Below are 7,308 nucleotides of genomic sequence, written 5' to 3'. Positions count from 1 at the left end.
CTTGAGTTAAATAATCTTTCCATGGCTGTAATAATGCTCCTCCCTGGGTCACTATACAAGGAATGACAACTTGATATTAGTCTTTATCCTATTTGCTTCAGGACCTCACACATGGAAAGTTTCACAGATTTTTTGAGACTATTAAGCGAAGATTCATTTTCTTTTCCAAACTGTGCATTGCTGACTAGGGTAAAGGAATTCTATAAATTAAGGTTGATTCGGTTCTTAAATTTTTTCGGCTCTCGGTACCGTTCTGGTTCTCCCCCATCAGTTCTCGATACTCGGTTCCAAGGATGAACTCTATTTAAATTTGCCATTAATTCAGGTAATTAAACAACCACAAGAAGTGAATGAAAATAATTTCACGAAAAATGTTAATTAACAAGAAAGGTCTGTTAAAAAAACTCAAGATCGCCTCCATAATTTTATTTACCAAGTAAAAAAGTTAAATAACACATTGTTAAGAATGCATGATCGACCAACATGTCTCATTACATCAGGCAGCCACTGGTTCTTTCTCCAGGTTTTTTTTGTAACTTGTAAGTGAGATTAAAATACATTCTGTGATGTAATTAGCTTAAATTGTTACTTAAATTGGCAACTGATTTGCATGCTTCACTCTCGCAGTTCTTATAACCTCAACAATAAACTGCTCAACACGCCGGTACAGCGACAACATTCATAAACTAAGCGGCCATGAATTAACGTAAAATTGTAATGCGGGGTTGCATTCTGCAGGATAACCACACTTCTCGACGGCTTGCATAGGTTTATCAACTTACGAATAGGCTCTCGAAACGCATCTTGCTCGTATATCGCAGAATTGCTGTATATACACATGAATCAATCTTAACACCACTCTCAGACGAAACGATTTCCCGCTGGTGCCGTTCACGGCACAGCACACGGCGCTGCAGAAAGTCGTTTCGTCTGAAAGCCGCCCGAATTTCACGTGAACGGCGGCCGGTGAAAAGTCGTTTCGTCTGAAAGCGGCCTCAATGTAGCATAGCCTATATTTCACGCCGTAGACGGAGCATCGCCGGGCCGGATTGAAATGGGCGCCTTGCCGTCAACGCAACGGTGTGATTCGACTCGTTTGAAGACATCCATAGATCTATAGTATGTTGAAAGAACGTCACCGTGCCGTGGCCGGCTGCAAGCGAAAAGTCAGCTTGTTTGAAAGCGGCCTACGTGGCAGCGACTACAGAATGTTACAATTTTGGCGAGAGCGACAAATTGACGACCCCTTAAATGCGCGTGCTAGGGAGCAACTCTCAAAAGAAGAAAGACATTGACGCCATGCAATCGGAAAGTAATATATGCGTTTTCAAAACTTTTTTTTTACTTTTTGGCCTTGAATACGCTGCGAACCATTTCGGATTTGGGCGCCAAATTCAAATCCTCGCAACAGTTCCGAGCCGGTTCCAAAGCACCGACTTTATGCGCTCGGTTCTTGATACCGGTTTTTTAAGAAAACTTAAAGTAACGGGGTATTTTTACCGGCAACGGTGGAAAATATCGCGCCAAATTCGCAGAAAAAGTGCTTAAACGCGAAATTTCGTGGAACCAAGGGAATTTCGCGCAACCTTGAAAATTTCGCGTTATATTTCGCGTTTCGCGGTTCGCGAAAATTCGGTGCCCCTAGCTATCAGGGTCAAGATAGAGACTAACTTCACCAGGGTTGAAAAGATTTACGGGGTGAAAGTTGAAAAAAAAACTTCAAAAAAATGGAAATAACTATTTTTCTTCGCTTTATATTGCATATGATATGGTAGTCAATGGAAAAGTTTTTAAGGGATGAATACACTGTTCACCCCCTCTATTTTGTAAAGGATTAATATAACATAAAATATAAGAGGGGAAGGGGCGTATATGGGTGATACCACTCCAGTGGCGCCGACTCCATGGGGCCTGAGGGGGCCCGAGCCCCCTCAAAGATTCGTTTGGGGGGGCAGAGCCCCCTCAATAATTCAAGAAAATAATTAAGTTATATTATTGTTTGTGAAATCAAAAAAATATATTGGTATTTTTTATTTCCCATGCTTGACGATATTTACCTTTTAAAATAAATTCAACAATGTGTTAAAACAAATCATAAGGTAGTGTGCAGGTTAGCTGAAAACAAGTGATATGAATCATGATAGTGTTTCGGTGCTGCGACACACTTTGAATTTAACCTCTTCCGGGAGCAAGACCTCCGATATGGGCCCCCCAATATTTTTTATAAGTCTCCCTGTACCACTCGTATACCCCCCTTCCCTACTAGAAAGTGGTATAAAGAGCTGCTAAAAAAATCTGAACACAAATCAAATTTGTCAATATATTATTGTAACAGCATTTGGGGGCTCATGATTTGACTTCGTTATCCTCATTACTTTTAAAGTAGGAGCTTAGACCTTTCCATTAAATACATTGGAAAACGTTGGGAAATACATTGTAAATGCATTGGGAAAAATTTGGAATTACACTGTAAAAGTTACTCACCACATGTTTTGACAGTCTTGGACACATTTTAACGTGTCTTCGTGTGTCTTGGCAATCGCACTTGCTGATGTTCATCTATGAAATAAACCAGTGGTCTATTTAGTACGTCACACTTTTTCCTGCGCGCCGGGTTATAATATTCCAAGTCTTTTCTTTATTTTTCTAGCGTGTGTTCGATATAGCGTGTTATTTTGCGAGCGATAAAGTGTTTTCTCGCAATCAATCAGCGATCCTGCAAAAACCATCCCAATTAATTTTGTAACACCTGTGGAGATTTAGTGTTTAAAGACCAAAGGAAAGCGATGGCTAAAATTGTGCGGAAATCTTATGAACTTTATTTCGGGTGTAAAATTGGTGACCAAGACAAATCGTAGATCCCTAAATTCTGTTGCAGTGGTTGTCATAGACGTCTTTGTGAATGGCTAAACTGGGAAAATCGTTCCTTAAATTTCGGAGTGCCAATGGTTTGAGTTGAACCCACTTGCCATTTAACGAATTGCTATTTTTGCGAAACCGACACTATGGGTTAAAAAAAAAACAATTCTGAAATGATTTATATGAATTTACCATCAGCAATTCGCCCGGTGAAGCATACTGATGCTAATTCTATCCCTAAAGCTCAAGCTACTAGCACCCTCGATGATTCTGATGTCTTAGTGAACGAAGCTACACCGGAAGTCGAAGCAGGTCCTAGCCATCGAGATGAATATAACAGCCCTGATGTAGAAGAACCCCAGGCTAGTCATAAAGGGCACCTCATCCCATAACACGAGGACCAGTGATCTAATACAAGAATTTAGACTTACCGAAGGGTAAAGCACAACTTCTTGGCTCGCATTTGCAGCAGTGGAATCTTTTGTCCGATAGTGTGAATGCTTCTTACTACAGAGACAGACAGTCAACCCTCACTCAATGTTTTCAACGGATGATGAAAATGATGCTCTGATTTTCTGCACTGATATTGAAGTAATGATGAGGAAATTAGCAATTAAGAATGATCCAGACCAATGGAGGCTATTCATCGACTCGTCGAAGACAAGTTTAATGGTTGTTTTGCTGAACAACGGCCACGATTTACCTTCGGTTCCTGTTGAATATGCCACTGTTTTAAAGGAAACCCAAATTCCAGATTTTTGTGGCAGCTCTTTATACCACCTCCCTAAACCCCCTCCTATACTACTCGTATACCCCCTTCCCCTCTTATATATTATTTTATATTAATCCTTTACAAAATAGAGGTGGTGAACAGTGTATTCATCCTTTAAAAACTTTTCCATTAGCTACCATATCATACTGTATGTCATAAAAAACGAAGAAAAATGGTTATTTTAATGTTTTTTAAAGTTTTTTTTTTCAACTTTCACCCCTAAATCTTTTCAACCCTGGTGAGGTTAGTCTCTATTTTGACCCTAATAGCCCTTACATGTCAGTTTTTTCAATCAGAAGCAGATAACTTTAGTAAAAATCCCTTGAAAAGCGATAAGTTTATTTATGGGGTTGTTTTCCCCAATTTAGGGGTTGCGTACAAATGGAGGGCGATAGAAAAAAACGGAGGTCATTTTCGGATTCAGCGACCCAAAATTAGCCAGAATCATCCCAGATAGGGAAGAGCGGACGATTGGGGTTTAACAGACCATCATGCTGTATCATGTTCTTTAAATATTAATGTACCCATTAATATATACGAACGAGTTTATCGAAGCCATTGCCGGATAAACTTTAACCATCTAAATAATAGTTTGCTAAGATGTGACTGGAATGATGTTTATTCACAACAAAATGTCAATGAAGCCTATGAAATATTTATAAATAAATTGAAATGCTGCATTGAAAAAGCTGAATACGTGTCAGACAGTAACAGATCGGGAGGAATGAAGAGGCCATGGATGACTTACGCTTTGTGCGGGAGAATTTCTAGGCGAAATTTTCTGTATAAAAAAATGAGGAAACACCCTGAAAATGAAAAGCTAAATAGGTACTACGTATCGTACACGCAAAGATTAGAATATGATATTAAAAAGCGCAAAGAAAAGTATTACAGGGACCTATTTGATAGTAATGTCAATAATACCGCTGCTCAATGGCGCATTTTAGATTCACTCACGGGAGGAAAGCAAGGAAATGAGAATTGTGTAAAAATTAGAACTAGTAATGGTATCGTTGTCACTAAGTGCCAGGACATTGTAAACGAATTTAGTTCACATTATGGTAAAGTAATTCAAGAATTGACCCAGAACAATTATTTTGAAAGTAATACGAATAAATACAAAGAAATATTCCCAACCTCCAATTCAATTGACTCACTGTTTTTTGTTCCTACTGATGCGAAAGAAATTAGCAGCATTATTAAGGAATTAAAGTCTAAAAAATCTAAAGGTGTTGATAATATTTCCACACAAGTTATAAAAGAAGTAAATGCAAATATTTCGGAGGTCCTTGCCCATATTGCTAATCTAAGTATGTATACTGGAATATTTCCTAAACAATTAAAAACTGCAATAGTGATACCAATTTTTAAAAAAGGTGATAAAATGAACGTAAATAATTACAGACCAATATCCCTATTATCTGTATTTGCTAAAATAATAGAAAAAGTTGTTAAAGTCAGACTTCTTAAATTTCTAAATCAGCATAGTTTTTTCAATAAAAACCAATTTGGATTTATGAGTGGTAAGAGCACAGAGGATGCATTATTAAAATTCTGTCCAGTGCTGAACGACGGACTGAATAAGAACTGTAGAGTTGCTGGCTTATTTGTAGACATTACCAAAGCCTTCGACTCCATTAATCATAACATACTAATGAATCGATTATGGGAAGCGGGTATACGTGGAACCGCATATGATTGGTTTCAAAGTTATCTTTGTGATCGAGATCAATGTGTGCGTCTCAAAAATTGCTACAGTGAAAAGATTCGACTCACCTGTGGTGTCCCACAGGGTTCTGTGTTGGGACCCATACTGTTTTTAATATATGTAAACAATTTATGTGCTGGCAGGTTTAAAGGTCAATTAACGTCATTCGCAGATGACACTGCACTAAGTTACTCTGTTAATAGTGTTGATGATCTATATGAACACATACAAAGTGATCTATTATCACTCAATATGTGGTTTTCGGCTAATTATATGTTGTTAAGTGAAAAAACGAAATATATTATGTTTAGCATGAGTAAATCTACCTCAAACAAAAGTAAACTATACTATCAATGTGCAAATTGTATAAAAGATAATGTTACTTCCTGTGATAAATGTATTTTGATCGAACAGGTTAGTCACATAAAATATTTAGGTATATATTTTGACCAAAATTGTAAATGGAAGTCTCACATAAATAAATTAAAATCAGAAATGATTACTATTGTAAGAAAATTCTACTTCCTCAGATACATATGCCCTGAATCAGTGTTAAAAATGGTATATTATGCTCTCGTTAATTCAAGATTGCAATACGGAATAGCCTGCTGGGGTGGAGCATATTTTATCAACATTAAACCATTGATAGTGGCGCAAAAAAGGGTTATCAGGGTTATAACACGATCGTATAAGAAAAGCCACTCATTTCCTCTATTCAAAAAATTAGATGTCCTCCCACTAAGGCATTTATTCATTTATAAAGTCCTTAGAATATTCTATAACCGTAGTGGTGAAAAGGCCCGACCACAAAACTATGACATTAGAGCTTGGAGAAACTTCCATATACCTAGGCCGACGACCGAAATTTATCGACAGTCATACAATTACTTAGGGCCTAAATTGTTTAGCATGTTGCCGAGTAATGTAGCAAACTCGGAAAAAAGATGGGGATTTAAATACGCAGTTAAAAAATGGCTTATGATGTGTGAGGAAGTAGAGTTTCTACTAAGAAAGGTGGGTTAAAAAGTTTACAATAAAAGGTATATTGTATATTCTATGTATGTAATTATGCTTTTATATAAGAAAAATAAGAAAAATAGTTATCCTTGTCCAAATATTTGAAATACGTTTTGTAATAATGAATGCAATCGGCAATAGAATAAATAACTGAATACAAAGAAATTTTACTTCTCATGTGTGCTAGCACCAGACCTATGTAAAAAGTTTAAGATGGTAGCCCCAAAACTACTAAAAGGGGTACCTATATATTCCAAAATATTTAAGTATGTTCTAAAATGTAATATTTGATTGTAAATGGAATAAATTATATATTATTATATATTATTATTGTAGCGAGGTAATTTTTGAACTATTTTTTTGCAGAACAGTGAAATAGCTGAAGTACTTTCCTACAATGTATAAAAAAATTTAAATTAATATCATATTTATTTACAAATAAAATCGAGACCTTACCTTTAAATTTACCCTAGTATGTAGATGTAGATCCATATTTTTCATTCCAAGGCGCTGCACAATTCACGCTTAGAAATAAAAAAACACGGCCTCAAAGCGCAGGAAAAGAAGAAAAGAATACGACACTGCATGTTTAGAGTTGCAAGCAAATTTCCCCGTTTATTCAAACTCGACCGATCTCCACGCTGATGTTCGCGCTAATTTCTAAAGTTTCCGTTTAATTTTTCCATGAATGGAGCAATTGACGTATGAGTACTTGAATCCCACGCTAAGTTTTGCGTGCGAATGATTTATTGCAATTTTTCTCTAACTTAAGACGTACCTACTGGTTGAGGTGGATGAATGATGCTGTCTGGGAAGCAGGACAACTAGCGACAGGAGAAACAAGAACGAAATAATCAGCAGAGGAACTCAGGCCAAGAGAATATTCCACCAAAGTAAAGACCTACTCACAGTAGGAAATTGAAGCATATTAGTAAAGCCAAAGTGTATCAAA

This window comes from Ischnura elegans, chromosome 6 (genome assembly GCF_921293095.1).
Source record: "Ischnura elegans chromosome 6, ioIscEleg1.1, whole genome shotgun sequence".
NCBI lineage: Eukaryota > Metazoa > Arthropoda > Insecta > Odonata > Coenagrionidae > Ischnura > Ischnura elegans.
This window is presented reverse-complemented; position numbering follows the sequence as displayed.